General features: G+C 32.2%; 1 long non-coding RNA gene across 1 annotated transcript in view; it reads left to right on the forward strand.

Annotated features, from left to right (window-relative positions):
* The first annotated feature begins 6,594 nt into the window (after nt 1–6,594).
* LOC111612774 overlaps nt 6,595–22,862 on the forward strand; it is an 88,567-nt gene continuing 72,299 nt past the window's right edge. The window contains exon 1 of the long non-coding RNA XR_002754674.1: nt 6,595–6,831. This is a non-coding gene — a long non-coding RNA (uncharacterized LOC111612774). The remainder of the gene's footprint in view (nt 6,832–22,862) is intronic.

A 22,862-nucleotide genomic window follows, 5' to 3' on the forward strand; every position in this document is an offset into this window, starting at 1 on the left:
TCTCCACCTTAAGTCTCCCATTGAATTTTGAGAGCTGAAATCGTATATTATCGTAATATAATATTACTATAGTTTGATACTAGTGTAGGGACGATAGCAAAATTTCTCTCGGTTCCAGTTCCGATTCTTTTGAATATTTTCTATAGTTTATTCTAGTTTAGAAAAACTATATATTACTATCACCGTCCAGTCATTAAATTAACTACTTACCGCTCGACCTTTAATCATCAAAAGGTAAAAGCATCAATTCCCTAATAATTACGCACGCACTTTACAGAGCTCCAACCTCATCCGGTTTAGCCGGTGGAAGCCCAGGACCTCGGGTGGATGCTACACATATACCGCGTCCAATTCTATTCAGGACCGGTTCTGGGCTGTTAACCCCCTGCCCGCTAGATATTTGGCCGCCCTCGCCCGATTACGTGAATCACACGAGTAGATTTATAACTTAACCCAACCGATAAGAATTTACTGGTATGTTTTTACGATAGTTCTGTATAGTTGACGGGAGTTTAAAAAATTCATTAAAATATTTGATATTTTTATTCCGCTCTCCGATTTTATATTACTCTCGGATTTCAATGTTAAACCAGTAATATTGCGATTTCGTATATCAATCTTTAAGGGGATGTAGAAAAAAACGTGCACAATTCTTGTATAATGTTAAAAAATTAACTGTTACTTATGCAGCGTCATATACAACTAAATTTCATGAATGAGAGAGATGCACCAGGTACAGAAAAAGCTTTAGAATTTATTTTCCTTACATTTACGATTTATGTATCCGTTTTGTCATAAAAATTTGTCTTTTTACTATTATGGCGAAACTACAAATATTCGAGTACAGAGTAACCGGTTTCTACTTATTTCTACTTAAGAAGTGGTTAAATAATTAAGATCTTAGGGAATTGGGGACATAAACAAAACCCTGATGAAAGAGCCGAAATTTTACTTAAACAAAACCTTAACCGAACCAATCTAGCTGAATACAGTGGGGTCTGATTACTTCGTAATATTAAATGTAATAAAGAGAGTAATTTTTCCAGTTCAATGACAGTGACGGAAAAGTTGTAAATTTTGAAAACTTTCGTGGACCCTGGTCCTAAAACGAATTAGTTAGAAAACAAACGACGGACAATCTATTAACATATTTAGATTTTTATACTCATGAGAAACGTTTAAAATCTACAACCCTGTCGCGACCTTTGAGATACACTAGTCATGCGACAAGAAGCATTTGACATTGACCGGTATTGCACCCTGGGGATTTGGCAGCCCGCGTGCATGCGCCTACCAGGACCGTCTCTGATTCTATCTATTAGTCACTCGTAAGGAGCTGTTTGAATAAGTGGATGGTTTTAAGATTTAAAAAGTAAAGGTTTTGTTATTTTTATGTACGTTTCTTTACAAAGCAATATTTAATTACAATTTTTCTTAAAAGTATATTAATATAATTGAAGAATATTTTGTACTAGGTATGTACTGTACATTCACCACACATTTTATTTCATTGAGTAAGTTTTTTATTTTATTTATAATTTTAGCCTTTATATCGTGGCTAGCGATTCGGAATGTAATTGTGATATTAAAAATGCATTTAGAGAAGTCTGCGGTTTTTACTGGCTTATCGAATAAACGATACGAAGGAACCCTAGACCATCACTGACGCACAATTAACTGATTGCCCCTGGATGTCGGCTTCTTACAGAAACGCAGCTTCCCTATCGTGAAATGTCACTCCACGCCACTGGTGAACAGAGTTATGCACCCCCCGTAGATGTGTAACTGAGTCTGGTCTAATGATCTGTTCACGTTTGTTTAATCGATAAGCGCCGCCGTAGTTTATCGATTGCAATTTCAGGACATTTCACCTGTTATAGCAGAGTTGACCGTCGCGATTTGCGAAGGACCGTTCAGAATCGTGACGAAATCGGAATTAGGGGCATTAAAGTGGCGTCACGTGACTGTTTTATTTGACAGAACTAATCGATGATCACTTACAGTATTTAACTTCGTTGTCATTGATAATTCTATATCACCTTTTCGAATGTATAAAATAATATTTTTAAAAATGATCTTTTTATAGAGAATGAAATATTTCACTTTTAAATGATATCTAACTGTAATAAATTTATACAGTATATACTGTATTACTATATTATTTATGTTTTTACGTTTTATTTTATTTGCGAAAACACTTTTTTAATTTAAATACCGTCTTAACAAGAAATAAAATGTGAGATAACAATCGAAATAAAAATAATTTTCCACGAAAAAATTATCGTCTGCTTACAAAATAGCGAAACCGAGCATGCGCGAAGTGACAGTATCGTCTGGTAAAGAAATACGAGTAAGTTCAAACTTTTATATTTATTTATTCGGAAAATAATAATAAATGTAGCCTCTGTGATAAATGGACACGCTGTTCTTGTGCCAATATCGAAGAAAACGACAGTTTAACCATTTTAATTTGTCCTTGTATATAAAAGTATTTGCATCTTACCCCACGGGTGGGGCAAGATGGTGCATTTACGTATTATTTTAAAAAATTAAATTTTCTTGTTTTTAAAAACAATTTTCAAAAATTAAATTTTATATTACATATTACCAAATGTTGTTGTTGCCATCTTATGAGTTTTCAAACTGTAATGTCCTCATCCTGCCCCACCTTTTCCTGTATGTATATATATATATATATATATATATTACTACTTCATTGCACAAATATTCCATATAATTAGGCTATAGAGAAAAGGGGAAAACAATCAGAGATAACAAAAATGTTTAAATTTAATAGACAAACAGTTACTAATATCTGTGTACAGAATATTGAAAGAGAAATGATTTCACTGAAAAAGGGAAAAGGTTGTGGATGATTCGCCGCCGAAGCAGAAAATCAACATTCAAAGCAATGTTGCAAAGATGTTTATTACTTTGTCCAAAAACTGGCATTGTCGATTACCATTTTCTTTCTATTTGGCATGCTGTTTACCACTTTCTGATAAATGTTGGTGCTGCTAAATCTTTCTCACATCTCGCAAAAGGCTTCACACAGTTCTTCCGGGGTGGAAGCATTAAATGGCTCTCTTGCCATCTCCCCCACAGATGTTCAATGGGGTTTAGATGGCTCCCTTTCCTGGCCAGTTTAAGACGTCGATGTTGTTTTGACGTTCCAGCCAGTTTCTGGCCAATCTGGCTGTGTGAATTGGGGAGCGATCATGAACAAACGGGGCTTTTATAATGGGGTCCAACCATTGGAGAGAAGGTAAAAAATTGCCCTCTAAGATGTTGATGTATTTGGCTGCTGTAAGATTGCCATTTATTCGAACCAAGGAACTGGGTCCAGATGCAGACATCCATGCCCATACTCCTGAGAAACAAAAGAAAAAATTACTTAAAAGCATGAAAAACATGGTATAATTATAAATATCATGAATGCAATTAAGTTTTAATGCTTGTGTTACTGCATTGGTTATATGCTAATACTTACAGCAAATTTTATAAGTGCTTTCATTTGAACTACAGTACTTATAAACAGTTCATATTAAACTATTGAAAACAATCTGATGATGTTTTAAATGTTATGAAGATAATTAATAAGATAATATATTTGTATTTTTGTAATATTGTAAGACAAGTATCAAATAATTAAGAGCAATACCTCACACATTATCATCTACTACTTTGTAATTTAGTGATTAAATCGAATCTTCAGAGAAGGAATACGACGAATACGGAGTATAAATGGTTGGTCATTATACAATGAAATACCTCACAGTGTATTTCTTTGAACATAATTCGTGAAAAGGTATTAGTCATTCTATCTTTTAGTTAGTTGATTCGACATTGTTTTAAGTTACGCCTGCTTGAAACGTATTGGCTGTGAATTGTTATTGACTGACATGAGAGTAGCTAATCAGAGGGAACAAAAATATAAACATAATGAATTTACCAGAAATGCAGATATACTGTATGTAACTTAACAGTTAGAATAACTGTTATAACTATTAATTCTTTGTACATCATACTTGCCGTTTAACAGGACTTTTCTTTAAAAAAACAAATATTCTAAACGTTGTCTTATGTATAAGAATTTTATTTTGGAATGTCGCAGGAATAGATGATGGAGGGGAGGAAAGAAGTTCATAAAAGTTTTGTATTTTGAAAATTAAAAGTTGTTGCCAAAGCTTTTTAAATATTTACTACTTTTCTTTCTTTAAAAATAGTATGAACAGTAGAACTTCAGGAATGAGTAATGCAAAGATTTTTAAAATTGGTTCTAACTTTATAACTGCTAACTATATATTTTGTACTAGTTTTTTAAAGTTATTAATTTAAGTTTTTTTTTTTATTTCTATCAAGTGACGTAACATCTCTTGTTTTCAGCATGTTGAAAGAATACATAAAATTCTTAAAAGCATGAAAATAATAAAAAAGAACTAGTTCACAGGCTACTAACAAACAAGAACATAATATGTGCTCTTAACAATGACTGTTACGTAAAATGATCATTAACTAATTCACACCAACGACAATGTTTAATTAATATTACGACCTCAATGCAGTAATGAATTAGGTTGTAAAACCAAGAACTCATAAGATGGTAACTACCTGCATAGTGTTTTTGGGCTGCAATTTGAAAAAGTTTAGACATAAATTCCAACTGTCATCTGTCTGCTCCTCTTTCCTTAATCTGGAAAACAGAGTTAGATAGATTACAAATGAGACCAGATAAGAAATTCTTAGGGAAAGAGGCCCAGATTGACTATATACAAACTTCTGATCTAAATCAGAAGTCACGTTATTTCAAATCATAAATTTTCCCCTGAAAGATGTTAGATAGATGACTGGCATGTCTTTAATTTTAAAGGAAAAGTATGATGTACAGGGGCTAGCCACTATGAATTTGAGGTGGACGACTGTATTTCAAAGTAAGTAAAATAAAAATATGATTAGAAATTGCAGCTTGGATTTGTGACATTATCATAATAAATAATTGCTTAATCTATCAGCCAATTTCTTCAGGAATTTGAAAACAAACTTTATTAAGTTGAAAACCTTGAGAAGTTTTTAGGTATATCTGTCCTTGATGTTTTGGACCCCATTTCACCACCCATTTGTTCCATTATGGTCTTGGTGAAACTCAAAATAAACTTTATACGAGGTTCTTATGTACCAGTACCTGAAAAGTCTGATATATATGTTAATGTAAAAAAAAATACAGTGGAAAATGAAGAATTTTGGAAATTTTCATATTCAACTGCTTTTGCTTTGTTTATTTTATTTACTGATTGTATGGATGAATAGATATATAAGTTATTATCAATTTTTTTTTCTTTATATTGTATACTTAGAGGTTAAGTTTTTAAGCATTTTTTAAACATGTACTGTACAAATGTATTAAATGAGTTTATATTAATATGTAAATCTTATTACATATATGTCTTTTTTAGTGTTGTATTACAATATGAGATGATATTTTAAAATCACTCAAAATTAACCCTAATAAGTCATGATCACAAATATTTATAGAATTTTGTTTAATGCTCAGACACGTGTTTATTAGTCTTTCTGAATGTTGTATATAAATTTTAATTTGGTCTGTAAAAGAGGTAATGTGATTAAATATAACATTCACACTGAAGAAATATTTAACATATTGGCTAATGCCCATGTTGCTATTGACCATGACGAAGAAACCATATGGAAAAAGAATTAAGTTTGAAATATAAAAATATTACAAGGGGGATGACCATAATCAATTCAAAATTATGTGAAATCTGCAAGAAATAACAATGTTCTTAAGAAAGGCTTTGTACTTGAAGTAATTTTCTGTAATGAAATGAACTCAAGATATCAGGTCAATCTTGCAGATNTCACATAGTCAAAATATTAAAAATAAAAAATGGTACGAATTAAATTACAATTATTATTGCTTTATTTTCAATTCCGGAAGAGTTCATTAACACCTGCTCTCACCTTGAGGATGCGAAGGATAATGGCGACTAGTTCGGACAGTTAAAATTTTAAATTAAATTGGTTTTAGGAGTTTCCCCTAATGTAGAATTTAGCCTAACGCATTCGTTTTATAATCGAAACATGTATTAAAGTTTAAATATGCCTTTCGAAATATACCGGAAGCTCGGCCGATTTCTTTCGGAGCGTGTCGTTGTCCTCCCTGCTGAATTGTATAATGGTTTCTTAGCATCGACAGGTAGTAGTGTCTATAATTTTTACTTAGAATATTCTGAAATTATTCTAAAATAATGCGATTTTATAGCGCGAAAGCAGTCTTATCGCACATGTATAAATTAACGGTGACGGCGCGCGCACGTTAAGGGGATGTCCGTAAATTACGTCCGCAAAGGAAGGGGACGGGAGATTCGACAAGGGGAGAGCTTGGTCGAACGTCCGTTTATTTCGTTACATTTTAAATACTGCATTTCATTAAATTTATTTGAGAATTTGTGATACGGTTCGTAAAATCTTAAAGATTTGAAGGGGAGTCAGCTTTTATAAGACCTCCAAAGAGGGGAGGGGGTGACGGAAAATTGGATAAACTGGGACGAGAGGGCGAGTTAATATTTGAAGAAAAATGCGGGCATAATTTATGAACAGCCTTTAAGTGTAAATTTCGCTAAATGTTTATTTGCGTGATTAATTAATTAATTAAATTAACAATAATATTCCTATCCTAAGCAGTCCATTTTTGGCCTCGGTTTCGCTCTCCACAACAGGATATTGTAACGGTTTTTCGCAACTTCAACTTCTGATTGTCCTACAGAAAGCGATGCCCTTCGTAAACTTTGGGAATGTCGTCCAAGACCTTTCGTAAGTTTATAATTTCTATATTTGTTAATTAAAAAAAATTATATTAAGTATAGTTTTTGTGGACTTGAATTTTCATAACAGATAATATTAGTTTATTTTTTATTCGGATCAATGGACAAACTATTAGCGTAAAGTAATGCAACCGAAAAGCGAAACTAAAAGTCTTAAATTTTTAAAATATATTTTAACTTTTTGAATTAATTATTTAAAGTATAATTAGTAAAAGATATATTACTCATTTATTAAAGTAATTATTTCTAAGTATAAGAATATATTGGATAATTATAATAGTAAACACTGTCTTAAATCATGCTTTATAATGATAGAACAATTTTAGGTTTCGTGATTGAATAATTTAATGAATTTGAATACAATTTCTACCATACTATTTTCTAGCATGAATTTTTATTAATATTTGAATTCCAATTTCGTTTCTCTCCCTCCCATATTTTGTTATATAAATAAATAATAATTAATTATTTAGAAATTACCTTATAAACGCCATACTAGCCTGTACAAAATGCCTACTGCTGATCGTACATATTCGATTCCGTTTTCGATATCGGTCCAATTCCATCAATAGACTCGTCCGTCTACTTCGCGATGTACACGAATCGTTTATCGTTTTATTCGATTCCGATTTGTATACTTTAACATGTTTTATGTAAATTTTTATTATTTTCTTTCATTGTGGTTACAATAAACGATCTAAATATATGTCGGTGCTGAGCCGCGCTAATAATCTTTTTTATCACATGTTTAATAAAAATCGTGAGTAAGAACTAACAATTTTAAGTAGTGGTTTTATTTTATTTTTTTAAATTTACTTTTGAATTAATTTTACTTTTTTTAGCTATCGTTGTTAGGTTATTCAGTTAAAGAAAGTAGATAATTTTTTCTTACCGTTTAATTAATTAATTGCACTCTCCACCTTAAGTCTCCCATTGAATTTTGAGAGCTGAAATCGTATATTATCGTAATATAATATTACTATAGTTTGATACTAGTGTAGGGACGATAGCAAAATTTCTCTCGGTTCCAGTTCCGATTCTTTTGAATATTTTCTATAGTTTATTCTAGTTTAGAAAAACTATATATTACTATCACCGTCCAGTCATTAAATTAACTACTTACCGCTCGACCTTTAATCATCAAAAGGTAAAAGCATCAATTCCCTAATAATTACGCACGCACTTTACAGAGCTCCAACCTCATCCGGTTTAGCCGGTGGAAGCCCAGGACCTCGGGTGGATGCTACACATATACCGCGTCCAATTCTATTCAGGACCGGTTCTGGGCTGTTAACCCCCTGCCCGCTAGATATTTGGCCGCCCTCGCCCGATTACGTGAATCACACGAGTAGATTTATAACTTAACCCAACCGATAAGAATTTACTGGTATGTTTTTACGATAGTTCTGTATAGTTGACGGGAGTTTAAAAAATTCATTAAAATATTTGATATTTTTATTCCGCTCTCCGATTTTATATTACTCTCGGATTTCAATGTTAAACCAGTAATATTGCGATTTCGTATATCAATCTTTAAGGGGATGTAGAAAAAAACGTGCACAATTCTTGTATAATGTTAAAAAATTAACTGTTACTTATGCAGCGTCATATACAACTAAATTTCATGAATGAGAGAGATGCACCAGGTACAGAAAAAGCTTTAGAATTTATTTTCCTTACATTTACGATTTATGTATCCGTTTTGTCATAAAAATTTGTCTTTTTACTATTATGGCGAAACTACAAATATTCGAGTACAGAGTAACCGGTTTCTACTTATTTCTACTTAAGAAGTGGTTAAATAATTAAGATCTTAGGGAATTGGGGACATAAACAAAACCCTGATGAAAGAGCCGAAATTTTACTTAAACAAAACCTTAACCGAACCAATCTAGCTGAATACAGTGGGGTCTGATTACTTCGTAATATTAAATGTAATAAAGAGAGTAATTTTTCCAGTTCAATGACAGTGACGGAAAAGTTGTAAATTTTGAAAACTTTCGTGGACCCTGGTCCTAAAACGAATTAGTTAGAAAACAAACGACGGACAATCTATTAACATATTTAGATTTTTATACTCATGAGAAACGTTTAAAATCTACAACCCTGTCGCGACCTTTGAGATACACTAGTCATGCGACAAGAAGCATTTGACATTGACCGGTATTGCACCCTGGGGATTTGGCAGCCCGCGTGCATGCGCCTACCAGGACCGTCTCTGATTCTATCTATTAGTCACTCGTAAGGAGCTGTTTGAATAAGTGGATGGTTTTAAGATTTAAAAAGTAAAGGTTTTGTTATTTTTATGTACGTTTCTTTACAAAGCAATATTTAATTACAATTTTTCTTAAAAGTATATTAATATAATTGAAGAATATTTTGTACTAGGTATGTACTGTACATTCACCACACATTTTATTTCATTGAGTAAGTTTTTTATTTTATTTATAATTTTAGCCTTTATATCGTGGCTAGCGATTCGGAATGTAATTGTGATATTAAAAATGCATTTAGAGAAGTCTGCGGTTTTTACTGGCTTATCGAATAAACGATACGAAGGAACCCTAGACCATCACTGACGCACAATTAACTGATTGCCCCTGGATGTCGGCTTCTTACAGAAACGCAGCTTCCCTATCGTGAAATGTCACTCCACGCCACTGGTGAACAGAGTTATGCACCCCCCGTAGATGTGTAACTGAGTCTGGTCTAATGATCTGTTCACGTTTGTTTAATCGATAAGCGCCGCCGTAGTTTATCGATTGCAATTTCAGGACATTTCACCTGTTATAGCAGAGTTGACCGTCGCGATTTGCGAAGGACCGTTCAGAATCGTGACGAAATCGGAATTAGGGGCATTAAAGTGGCGTCACGTGACTGTTTTATTTGACAGAACTAATCGATGATCACTTACAGTATTTAACTTCGTTGTCATTGATAATTCTATATCACCTTTTCGAATGTATAAAATAATATTTTTAAAAATGATCTTTTTATAGAGAATGAAATATTTCACTTTTAAATGATATCTAACTGTAATAAATTTATACAGTATATACTGTATTACTATATTATTTATGTTTTTACGTTTTATTTTATTTGCGAAAACACTTTTTTAATTTAAATACCGTCTTAACAAGAAATAAAATGTGAGATAACAATCGAAATAAAAATAATTTTCCACGAAAAAATTATCGTCTGCTTACAAAATAGCGAAACCGAGCATGCGCGAAGTGACAGTATCGTCTGGTAAAGAAATACGAGTAAGTTCAAACTTTTATATTTATTTATTCGGAAAATAATAATAAATGTAGCCTCTGTGATAAATGGACACGCTGTTCTTGTGCCAATATCGAAGAAAACGACAGTTTAACCATTTTAATTTGTCCTTGTATATAAAAGTATTTGCATCTTACCCCACGGGTGGGGCAAGATGGTGCATTTACGTATTATTTTAAAAAATTAAATTTTCTTGTTTTTAAAAACAATTTTCAAAAATTAAATTTTATATTACATATTACCAAATGTTGTTGTTGCCATCTTATGAGTTTTCAAACTGTAATGTCCTCATCCTGCCCCACCTTTTCCTGTATGTATATATATATATATATATATATATTACTACTTCATTGCACAAATATTCCATATAATTAGGCTATAGAGAAAAGGGGAAAACAATCAGAGATAACAAAAATGTTTAAATTTAATAGACAAACAGTTACTAATATCTGTGTACAGAATATTGAAAGAGAAATGATTTCACTGAAAAAGGGAAAAGGTTGTGGATGATTCGCCGCCGAAGCAGAAAATCAACATTCAAAGCAATGTTGCAAAGATGTTTATTACTTTGTCCAAAAACTGGCATTGTCGATTACCATTTTCTTTCTATTTGGCATGCTGTTTACCACTTTCTGATAAATGTTGGTGCTGCTAAATCTTTCTCACATCTCGCAAAAGGCTTCACACAGTTCTTCCGGGGTGGAAGCATTAAATGGCTCTCTTGCCATCTCCCCCACAGATGTTCAATGGGGTTTAGATGGCTCCCTTTCCTGGCCAGTTTAAGACGTCGATGTTGTTTTGACGTTCCAGCCAGTTTCTGGCCAATCTGGCTGTGTGAATTGGGGAGCGATCATGAACAAACGGGGCTTTTATAATGGGGTCCAACCATTGGAGAGAAGGTAAAAAATTGCCCTCTAAGATGTTGATGTATTTGGCTGCTGTAAGATTGCCATTTATTCGAACCAAGGAACTGGGTCCAGATGCAGACATCCATGCCCATACTCCTGAGAAACAAAAGAAAAAATTACTTAAAAGCATGAAAAACATGGTATAATTATAAATATCATGAATGCAATTAAGTTTTAATGCTTGTGTTACTGCATTGGTTATATGCTAATACTTACAGCAAATTTTATAAGTGCTTTCATTTGAACTACAGTACTTATAAACAGTTCATATTAAACTATTGAAAACAATCTGATGATGTTTTAAATGTTATGAAGATAATTAATAAGATAATATATTTGTATTTTTGTAATATTGTAAGACAAGTATCAAATAATTAAGAGCAATACCTCACACATTATCATCTACTACTTTGTAATTTAGTGATTAAATCGAATCTTCAGAGAAGGAATACGACGAATACGGAGTATAAATGGTTGGTCATTATACAATGAAATACCTCACAGTGTATTTCTTTGAACATAATTCGTGAAAAGGTATTAGTCATTCTATCTTTTAGTTAGTTGATTCGACATTGTTTTAAGTTACGCCTGCTTGAAACGTATTGGCTGTGAATTGTTATTGACTGACATGAGAGTAGCTAATCAGAGGGAACAAAAATATAAACATAATGAATTTACCAGAAATGCAGATATACTGTATGTAACTTAACAGTTAGAATAACTGTTATAACTATTAATTCTTTGTACATCATACTTGCCGTTTAACAGGACTTTTCTTTAAAAAAACAAATATTCTAAACGTTGTCTTATGTATAAGAATTTTATTTTGGAATGTCGCATGAGTAGATGATGGAGGGGAGGAAAGAAGTTCATAAAAGTTTTGTATTTTGAAAATTAAAAGTTGTTGCCAAAGCTTTTTAAATATTTACTACTTTTCTTTCTTTAAAAATAGTATGAACAGTAGAACTTCAGGAATGAGTAATGCAAAGATTTTTAAAATTGGTTCTAACTTTATAACTGCTAACTATATATTTTGTACTAGTTTTTTAAAGTTATTAATTTAAGTTTTTTTTTTTATTTCTATCAAGTGACGTAACATCTCTTGTTTTCAGCATGTTGAAAGAATACATAAAATTCTTAAAAGCATGAAAATAATAAAAAAGAACTAGTTCACAGGCTACTAACAAACAAGAACATAATATGTGCTCTTAACAATGACTGTTACGTAAAATGATCATTAACTAATTCACACCAACGACAATGTTTAATTAATATTACGACCTCAATGCAGTAATGAATTAGGTTGTAAAACCAAGAACTCATAAGATGGTAACTACCTGCATAGTGTTTTTGGGCTGCAATTTGAAAAAGTTTAGACATAAATTCCAACTGTCATCTGTCTGCTCCTCTTTCCTTAATCTGGAAAACAGAGTTAGATAGATTACAAATGAGACCAGATAAGAAATTCTTAGGGAAAGAGGCCCAGATTGACTATATACAAACTTCTGATCTAAATCAGAAGTCACGTTATTTCAAATCATAAATTTTCCCCTGAAAGATGTTAGATAGATGACTGGCATGTCTTTAATTTTAAAGGAAAAGTATGATGTACAGGGGCTAGCCACTATGAATTTGAGGTGGACGACTGTATTTCAAAGTAAGTAAAATAAAAATATGATTAGAAATTGCAGCTTGGATTTGTGACATTATCATAATAAATAATTGCTTAATCTATCAGCCAATTTCTTCAGGAATTTGAAAACAAACTTTATTAAGTTGAAAACCTTGAGAAGTTTTTAGGTATATCTGTCCTTGATGTTTTGGACCCCATTTCACCACCCATTTGTTCCATTATGGTCTTGGTGAAACTCAAAATAAACTTTATACGAGGTTCTTATGTACCAGTACCTGAAAAGTCTGATATATATGTTAATGTAAAAAAAAATACAGTGGAAAATGAAGAATTTTGGAAATTTTCATATTCAACTGCTTTTGCTTTGTTTATTTTATTTACTGATTGTATGGATGAATAGATATATAAGTTATTATCAATTTTTTTTTCTTTATATTGTATACTTAGAGGTTAAGTTTTTAAGCATTTTTTAAACATGTACTGTACAAATGTATTAAATGAGTTTATATTAATATGTAAATCTTATTACATATATGTCTTTTTTAGTGTTGTATTACAATATGAGATGATATTTTAAAATCACTCAAAATTAACCCTAATAAGTCATGATCACAAATATTTATAGAATTTTGTTTAATGCTCAGACACGTGTTTATTAGTCTTTCTGAATGTTGTATATAAATTTTAATTTGGTCTGTAAAAGAGGTAATGTGATTAAATATAACATTCACACTGAAGAAATATTTAACATATTGGCTAATGCCCATGTTGCTATTGACCATGACGAAGAAACCATATGGAAAAAGAATTAAGTTTGAAATATAAAAATATTACAAGGGGGATGACCATAATCAATTCAAAATTATGTGAAATCTGCAAGAAATAACAATGTTCTTAAGAAAGGCTTTGTACTTGAAGTAATTTTCTGTAATGAAATGAACTCAAGATATCAGGTCAATCTTGCAGATATGCAGTTGCCTGTGAGCAATATAAATTTATTCTCATGTGTCAAGACCATCTAACTAAATTTGTTCAACTCTGACTATTAAAAACCAAAAGGGGTGAAGATGTAGTATGTGTTCTTTAGACATTTTTACAATTTCAGTGCACTGAGTATTATACAAAACAATAATGGCAGAGAATTTGCAAATAATGTCATCAAAGAAATGTGTAATATGTAGCCTGAGTTAAAAATGGTGCATGGATAGCCTAGGCACTCACAAAGTCAGGGTTTAATAGAAATATCTAGTAGTGCCCTTAGTAGCCAAATTAGAACTAATACTTATTATGCTTGCTAGAGGAGTTTAAAAGAGAGTATTAGAAATAACTATCATAGTAAAAGTTTATCTTTGTTCATTTTTGTTCAGATATCTCTGATAACTTAGTATATAATACAGTAGAGTCCCAGAAACTTGACATTTTGTAAAACTCATCATGTCATCCAAAATAAAGAAATACATATAATCTATTTTTACCTCTATAACTTAATATTACAATGAAGTAAGTTATTGTTATTCACTGGCAACACTCTAAAATATCATCAATTAATTCCTTGTGTTAACAAAGAATATAACCCTTTTCCAAGATGTCACTGTAAAATCCCCCAACACGAATGTTGCTAACTCAAAATTAATCACCACATTATACACTGAATAGCCATTACAGTATTTAACAAGTATACAAATATGCGCACATAATACCTTTATGAAAAATTTTCTATTTAGACTAACATCATTACTATGCCATAAAACTTATTATTTGTAACTCATCACCTTATTAGTCTACATTAACTTGAGTTTGAGGAACCCTACTGTATTGCTAATTATTTCAAGTTTTTTTTTATACAGATGAAGGAACTAGTTAATACAAAAACTTATGCAAGAGAGAAATGACATAGGTATTTTAGTAGTTAAAAGTTGGACTAAAGAATTTTATTCCCAATGAATTGTTGACTAAAGTTAATACGGAGGAACATCTAGAGACATTTTAAAACTATTGACAAAGTAAGTCAAAGTTGCTCAGTCTGAATGATCAGGTACTGTCCAAGTAAACATTATAAAAGATTATTTGATAACTCCACCCTCACATAGCAATATAACTGATGAAGTTCAAATATCTACATTGTCTTCATACGAAAAAGGTTAACCATGTTGATTTCAAAAACTCAGCATGGTTAGATCTAACCAAAGGATGTTATTAGTATTACAGAGTCAGCGAATGACAAAGAAAAAATACAAATGGTAGATCCAAAAATAGAAGAAAAAATAAGTGTGTCTAAAACAAGGAAATGGCTTTGTTAAATCTTAAAAAGCAAGCATAAAAAAAANCATGCTATAACCAGCAAAAATTTAAAAAAAAAACTAATACATAGGTTTAAAATTAATAAATACAAATGTATTCTGACAGTGAATGAGTTAATTATGCTTTTTATTTGCAAAATTCCTCAACCTTAACACAAAATAAGAAAAAAAGTGAATTTTTAAGAAATTTGCGGGATTTCCCGGGATAAGAAAAAATTCCCGGGATATTTCCCGGGTTAAAAAAACAACCGGGATCCCGGAATCCCGTTTGAGAAACCCTACTTAGTATATAATACAGTAGAGACCCAGAAACTTGACCGTCGATAACTTGACATTTTGTAAAACTCATCATGTCATCTAAAAGAAAGAAATACATATAATCTATTTTTACCTCTATAACTTAATATTACAATGAAATAAGTTATTGTTATTCACTGGCAACACTCTAAAATATCAATTAATTCCTTGTGTTAACAAAGAGTATAACCCTTTTCCAAGATGTCACTGTAAAATCCCCCAAAAAATCGGTAAACAAACGTTTTCGAACCCCTTCTGGGCTCTGCTTCAGGTTCCAATCAGTTTCTATAAAGACGTTCGATGTCCGTTATACGTAGAAATCCGTTCGATCATGTCGTTTAAAGCTTGGTAAAATCCCCCAACACTAATGTTGCTAACTCAAAATTAATCACCATATTATACACTGAATAGCCATTATTTAACAAGTATACAAATATGTGCACATAATACCTTTATGAAAATTTTGCTATTTAGACTAACATCATTACTAAGCCATAAAACTTATTATTTGTAACTCATCACCTTATTAGTCTACATTAACTTGAGTTTGAGGAACCCTACTGTATTACTAATTATTTCAAGTTTTTTTTATACAGATGAAGGAACTAGTTAATACAAAAACTTATGCAAGAGAGAAATGACATAGGTATTTTAGTAGTTAAAAGTTTGACTAAAGAATTTTATACCCAATGAATTGTTGACTAAAGTTAATACAGAGGAACATCTAGAGACAATTTAAAACTATTGACAAAGTAAGTCAAAGTAGCTCAAAGTCTGAAAGATCAGGTACTGTCCAAGTAAACATAAAAGATTATTTGATATCTCCACACTCACATAGCAATATAACTGATGAAGTTCAAATATCTACATTGTCTTCATATAAAAAAGGTTAACCATGTTGATTTCAAAAACCCAGCATGGTTAGATCTAACCAAAGGATGTTATTAGTATTACAGAGTCAGCGAATGACAAAGAAAAAATACAAATGGTAGATCCAAAAATAGAAGAAAAAATAAGTGTGTCTAAAACAAGGAAATGGCTTTGTTAAATCTTAAAAAGCAAGCATAAAAAAAATGATTGATACATCGAATCCTCAATACACGGTGGCTAATGTTGGTGATATAGTAAAAATTTGTGTATTACATATAGATCAAGCCTGCAGTGATGGAAAAAATGTTTTAGGTGTCATCGTTGTAGTTAAAGATACAACCTTTACAAACTGGGTAACAAACATGGCATATTAAGTCTATTATATTCCAGAAAATAATTTACTGTTTGTAAAGAAAAATTTCATTTCTGTTTGAGATGTACTGGATGCAGAAATTTTGCTTAGAGAATGTGCAAGATTCTCATTAGTTACTTGAGGCCAAGGCTATAGTTGATGTTTCTACAAAATTGGTTGCAACTATCATAGCTTCAAATGTTACAAGGTAAAAAAATTATGTAATTCCAAATATCATCAAAATTTTAATTGCTCGAATAAATGAACTAAAAAACATTTAATATTTTATATAATTATGCAAAAATGAAATTTCAAAAGTTTTCTCTAAGTTGATTTTTTTACATAAGTATAAATTTGATAATAATAATATTTGTTTACATTAGTTTAATTAATACACTTAATAATACTTACTTTTAAAAGATTGCATTTTGTTTGTAAAATAATTCACAGAAAATAAATAATTCCAAATAAAAAAAAATGGAGTTTTTATAATCAAATTGCCCAAAGGGAATACAGCTTTATTTATAATGTCTGGTCAATTTAATAAAGTAATCAATATATACTAGACTGTGCACCCATTTTAGTCATTATTCATAATGGCGTTGTGAATAATGACATATTAATTAATCCCTTGATCCATAACATATATATGGAGAAAGTTATTGTCTGGAGTTGCCATTTATATTATAATAGTCTTGATGGATACTTATATAAAGTATATGGATTTATACTAAATGGATATATGTATGCTGATTAGGGGTATTTGTGCTTGAAATGCATTCTATTAAAAATTTGATTGTGGTCAATTAGAAGTTATTTTTTTGTAAAAGTGTAGTCTATTTTGCTTCAGTCAGTCCTTGATGTAATAACTGCTTCCATTTATTATAATTGTATTTATTTGGTTATAATTGTATTTATTTGGTTAAATATTTAACCTTAATTTACATTGTGGACTAGAAGCACTATTTAATAATATGAAATTGGTATGTTCTCTAATATGGTTTTTGCAAAATTATTATGTTGGTATAAAAGGTTTTAAGTCAATAACAGGACCTACTTCACATATTCATTAAAAAAAGTTGATGTCAGCCATAAATCCACAAATAGTACACCAGTGCCATGTTCAGTAATGCAGAACACCTGAGTTAGAATTCTGAGTGACTTAGTGGGCGGAGCTAAGAATAGATAAAAGAAGCTGGATGAACTAGCTAGAATTTTAGCGGTGGGAGGAGTAAAGCAATAGTTAGAAACGAATTCAACATTGCATCATAAGTAGACTTAGCAAGATTTTTATATTGCTGAACTTGACCCAGGAAGCACCTATTTTGAGTTTTCTTTGATCTTTTGAATGTTGACAATACTGTCTCAAGCTAATTTATTGCAGATGGCTTTCTAGTATTGCTTTTGTGTGCCCAAAATGCTTGTCTTTATTCTAACTTTTGTTATGCAATACATTGGAAAAGAATATTTTTTTACTACTTATGCTTTTTTTCTTTATGGTGAGTCCTGTAGTAGGTAACTGGACAATCTTTTGCATTATTTCTTTCGATGAAGTCATTTTATAACAACAAATATTTAATTTAAAGCAAATATAATATAAGTTATAACAACAAAAAGGAAAAATTCAATCTTTTTGTTTAGTTTGTTGTATTAATTGTTACATTTTTATTAAAAAAAGTGTCTACTTGAGTTCTTAAACAATTGGAATAAATTTAAATTTGAACACACATCCCTTTGATATACAAGTAAATTATAATAATAAATAAACACATGGCTTAAAAAACTAATTTCAAAAAATAAATTGTTCTTGAGATACAAGTGTTATAAAACTTTATGGCCAGCCGTGTATTCTTAACTCCCAATATATTTCTGTAAAATGTTACCAGTGTTGAGAGCTACCCGCAGCTTATTGTTATCAGATGAAAATGTGCATTTATATTTGTTACTGACAAATTAGGATTATTTTAATACATCTTTTTGAAAGCATTACTTATTACATTTCTGTCATTATTATTTAATAATTATCTTGCTTAATGTTTATACTGTATATGTCCTTTGATTGTAGATTTAAAATATGTTGTATGCCAGTTGGCCATGTCACCAATTCAGTACAACTGTTCTTTATTAGTTTTGAATAAGACAGCTTTAGAACATTGAAACATTTAGGGAAACAAATACAGCAGTACAATGGTAACACCAATGTTTATCTGTTGTTATTAAATCACATTATAGATATCCTATACGATTACCTAGTTGTATGATTTTGCATTATTTACTATGTTGTTGATAGAGTAGAACAGGAGAAGTTTTCCTTTTATTGCTGTTGTAAGCTGTGAAATAATTTTCCAATGTAGAAACTGTAAATGTGAATCTAAAGAAAGATGTATCTATGTTGGTGCATTTTCTAACGGCTTACAACAGCAAAAAAAGATGATTTTTCCTCTTCTACACTATCAGCAGAATAGCAATTAATGTTCAATCTTTAACTTCTCTTCCATCAATATTTAATTTACTAATCAATAATCTCCTCTAATTTACTAATCTGTAAACTTTCATTTAATTTACATGTTTTCTCGAAGATAGCTATCTATACTTTTCATACAAGTAGGCAGAGCTGGCCCTACCATAGGGCGAACGGAGCAGGCGCTAAGTCCTAGGGGTGTGTCAGTGGTAAAAAAAATTAAAGGGTATAAATTAGGGGCAACCAAAGAGGGCGCCATAATAGGATTCCGCTCCATCCTAAAGCTTGTCTCAGGCCGGCACCACAAGTAGGTACTAGTATTGAAAATCTACGGTGTTATTTAATAGAAACAGATGAATGTCAGAGTTACCATTATAATGCTGTATTTGTTAACATTAAAATGTTTATCTTATTCAAAACTAACAGTCAAACAATAATGGTACTGAATTGGTGATATGACCAACTGGCATACAACATATTTTATATCTACAATCAAAAGACATATATAAATATTAATTAAGATAATTATTAAATAATAAAGAGAGAAAATGTAATAAGTAATGCTATCAAAGAGACATATTAAACTAATTCTAATTTGCCAGTTATAAATATCATAAATACATTACTTTCATCTTGTTTGCTTCAGGTACAAGGGGCAATCAAAAAGTTCATGGAATTGTGATCCTGCACTGCATTGGCATGAGATATGGCAACACATATCTAATCACCTTGAAAGTAGAACCCACATGCACATAACACTCTTGTTCCATCTATCCTGCAACTGTTGAAAGCAGGCATAGAATGCTTCCTTTGGAATCTTCTGGAGTTGGGCTGTCCTTTCATATGATGGTGTTCCTGCTTGTGAAACACGTCCATTGAGGCCCACTTTGAGAGTAGGGAACAGCCAAAAGTCACTGGGAGCAAAATGTGGAGAGTAAGATGACTGGGTGATGGCACAACAAGCGATGTGTGACTTGGTGTGTTGTCGTGATGGAGAAACCACTGTCCATGCCACTTGTTGGGCTGCTTCCTCTGTACTGCATCATGCAACCTCTTCAAAACTTGCATATCTGCAGCAGTTTTCCCCAATTTCTACATGAACTTCAACTTGATGTTTGCACACAGCTCAAACTGGGACATTGCGCTAATTGATAAGCAGTTGCACTCAAGAAAGATGCTACAGTAACAACTGTGCAACTCTAAACTTGCACAAGCATTATCACACTGCAAATACAGCTTCCCGCCACAGCACTACATAACCTTATCTTATATCGCATTTGCTAATTGCATGTCATATTCTGGGAAGTTTTTGACTGGCCCTTGTATAAATCAACTACTGGAAACATTTTACACAAATAATATATTACTGATTTGGGAATACACTGCTGACCTTACAGTTTATAACACTTGTATCTCAAGAACAATTCATTTTTTGAAATTTGTCTTTTTTAAGCTACGTGTTTGCCATTCAAGTAAATTATAATAATAAATAAAGCAAAGTATGTTAAAACTTAAATTTTTTCCATTTATTTAAGAACTCAAGTAGACACTTTTCTTTTTAAAAAAACACTTAAAACTTTTTGTTTAGTTTGTTGTATTTATTGTTAACTTCTTTCTTTTTGTTGTTATATTTATATTATATAAGTTACATTTGCTTTAAATAAAGTCATTTTATAAAAAAATTATTTAATTAATTAATTAATCAGAAGAAATAAAATTACCTCGGAGAGATACCCGCGCAATCGTGGTTGATGCAGAATGACACGGTTCCCATCAGTAGCACTGGACTCCAGATGATGGGTGCAACGCTGCCCGTCATGCAGACGAGTTCCAGATGGCCAGACATGCACAGCACAGGATTAAACATCAGTCAGCTCAACCAGCCCATCAGACCCTCCAGTGTACTGCCCCAGGCGGTGCAGTTGGGAACCATGTCTCCACTGGGCACTCTGCGGGCCATGTGTTTGGATCTATCGGATGAATCCAGATACAAGTTGTACTACCACTTATCTTCGATATTTCCAGAGCGGCAATGGATATGTATTACATCTACTACAGGACTCACCATTACAAAAAATAGCATAAGTAGTCAAAAATGAGCCATATACTTTTTCAAAGTATTCCACAACAAAAGTTAGAATAAAGGCAGGAATTTTGGGCACCCAAAAGCAATACAGGAAAATCATGTGCAATAAAGTAGTCTGAGACAATATTGTTGACAGTGAAAAGATCAAAGAAAACTTAAAATTGGTGCTTCCTAGTACTATTTGTCAATATATGGCTAACAACTTTGTTTTTATGAAAATGTGAAGTACAACCTGTTATTGACTTATAACCATTTGTACCAACATCATTATTTTATGAAAATCATATTAGAGAACATTATAAATTATAATCATTATAGCCATTACTTACTCCGATCTCATATGGCAGTTGTAGTAGTATTATTTTAATGTATCAGGTTAAGTAAAGATGTTTATATTTATATAATCTCAATTTATTAATATTAAATAATATACGTTGTGGGCTTGAAGCATTAAGATTAAATTAATTAGCTTAATAAATATGGCTATATCACATAGGTGTCTCATATCATAACCCAAAGTTGGAGTCTCTGCTTTGCCAAGTTGCACTAGTGGTATAAAGAGACTGTATTTTATTTATGGGCAGCAGGCACCAAGTAATCACTACAGTGTCTGAACTATAAGGCTGGACAGAGGTAAATGCTCAGGCTCTGGTAGTACAACTGATGTAGACCAACCTCCCTTGCTTTCCTCGCTCTTGAGGATGACCCTCTTACTTAGAGATACAGTTTTGTGCAGTCCTCTACCAAAGAGAGGCTGTCTCATGCATTGTCATTTAAGACAATGGAGCTGCAAGCTTCAATACGTTGGCCATACACTCTGGACGTTACCTAAAACAGTCAGCAGGCCCCCTCTTTTAGAAAGAGAACCCATCCCAGTGTTACACTTGGGCTTATAGGTCAAAAAGACCTATTACAATTTCTATCAATTCCTTTAGTTTTACTAGGTTTCCTTTACTTGCTGCTAGTGTTTGAAGTACTTGTTCAGGATGCTCAGACCAGTTGACATTGTTGACTATTCTGCAGAAGTCCTCAGTCAGAGGACAAACAAGTCCGTAATGCCTTGCGTCACCATGAGAACACCTACAAGAGTAGCAACCATCTCTTTGTTCGAACTTGGACTTGAAGTGTGGAAACTTTCAGTGTCTAGTAAGTATTTGGATCCCTAACCAATCACAACTTACAGGAGTACAGCCAACTTCAGGCATGAAGGCATGGGTTGACCTACCTATTGTACTTAGAGTCCAGCTCTCTTGCCAGTGTGTCATTGATCCTTGCAGTAGAGTATCTTTTATTTAAGAGGCTGAGGGTTCAACCTTCTGGGTTACAAATGGGCCCCTGGTTGTCTCCTTGACCAGGTGGGTGGCATGCTTGTTGTCCTGGATTCCCATCTCAGGTCAACGACTTGCCCTTGGTACCCTATCTCTAATCTCCATTACCAATAGGTTTCTGTGGTACCTGTTCATTAAAGCCTGAAGGAATGACTGGCTGTCCGAAAAAAACTGTGACTGGCTTTGAACTCGAATGCTTTAGAATCCACTGGGATGTTGGTTCCAGAGCCACCAGTTCTGACTGGAACAAGGTTGCCTTTTCCTTCAGTCTGACTGACTGACTACATTTGAACTCTGTCAGAAAAGAAACAGTACACACCACCAACTAAGCTGCTATCTTTTAAGCCATCATTGTATATTTCAACACTGCAATTTGTTGGTTTACTGATGTCCTAATTTAGTCCTATCCTATGGGCATGATGGTCCCTGCAATATGTCTGCCAGACATCCCAGTTTAACAAGTGGATACCTCTGATTACAGTGTTTTGCCTCTAAACCTTTGACTG

This window comes from Centruroides sculpturatus, unplaced genomic scaffold (assembly GCF_000671375.1).
Source record: "Centruroides sculpturatus isolate CEXI.00-Female unplaced genomic scaffold, Cexi_2.0 scaffold1828, whole genome shotgun sequence".
Lineage (NCBI taxonomy): Eukaryota > Metazoa > Arthropoda > Arachnida > Scorpiones > Buthidae > Centruroides > Centruroides sculpturatus.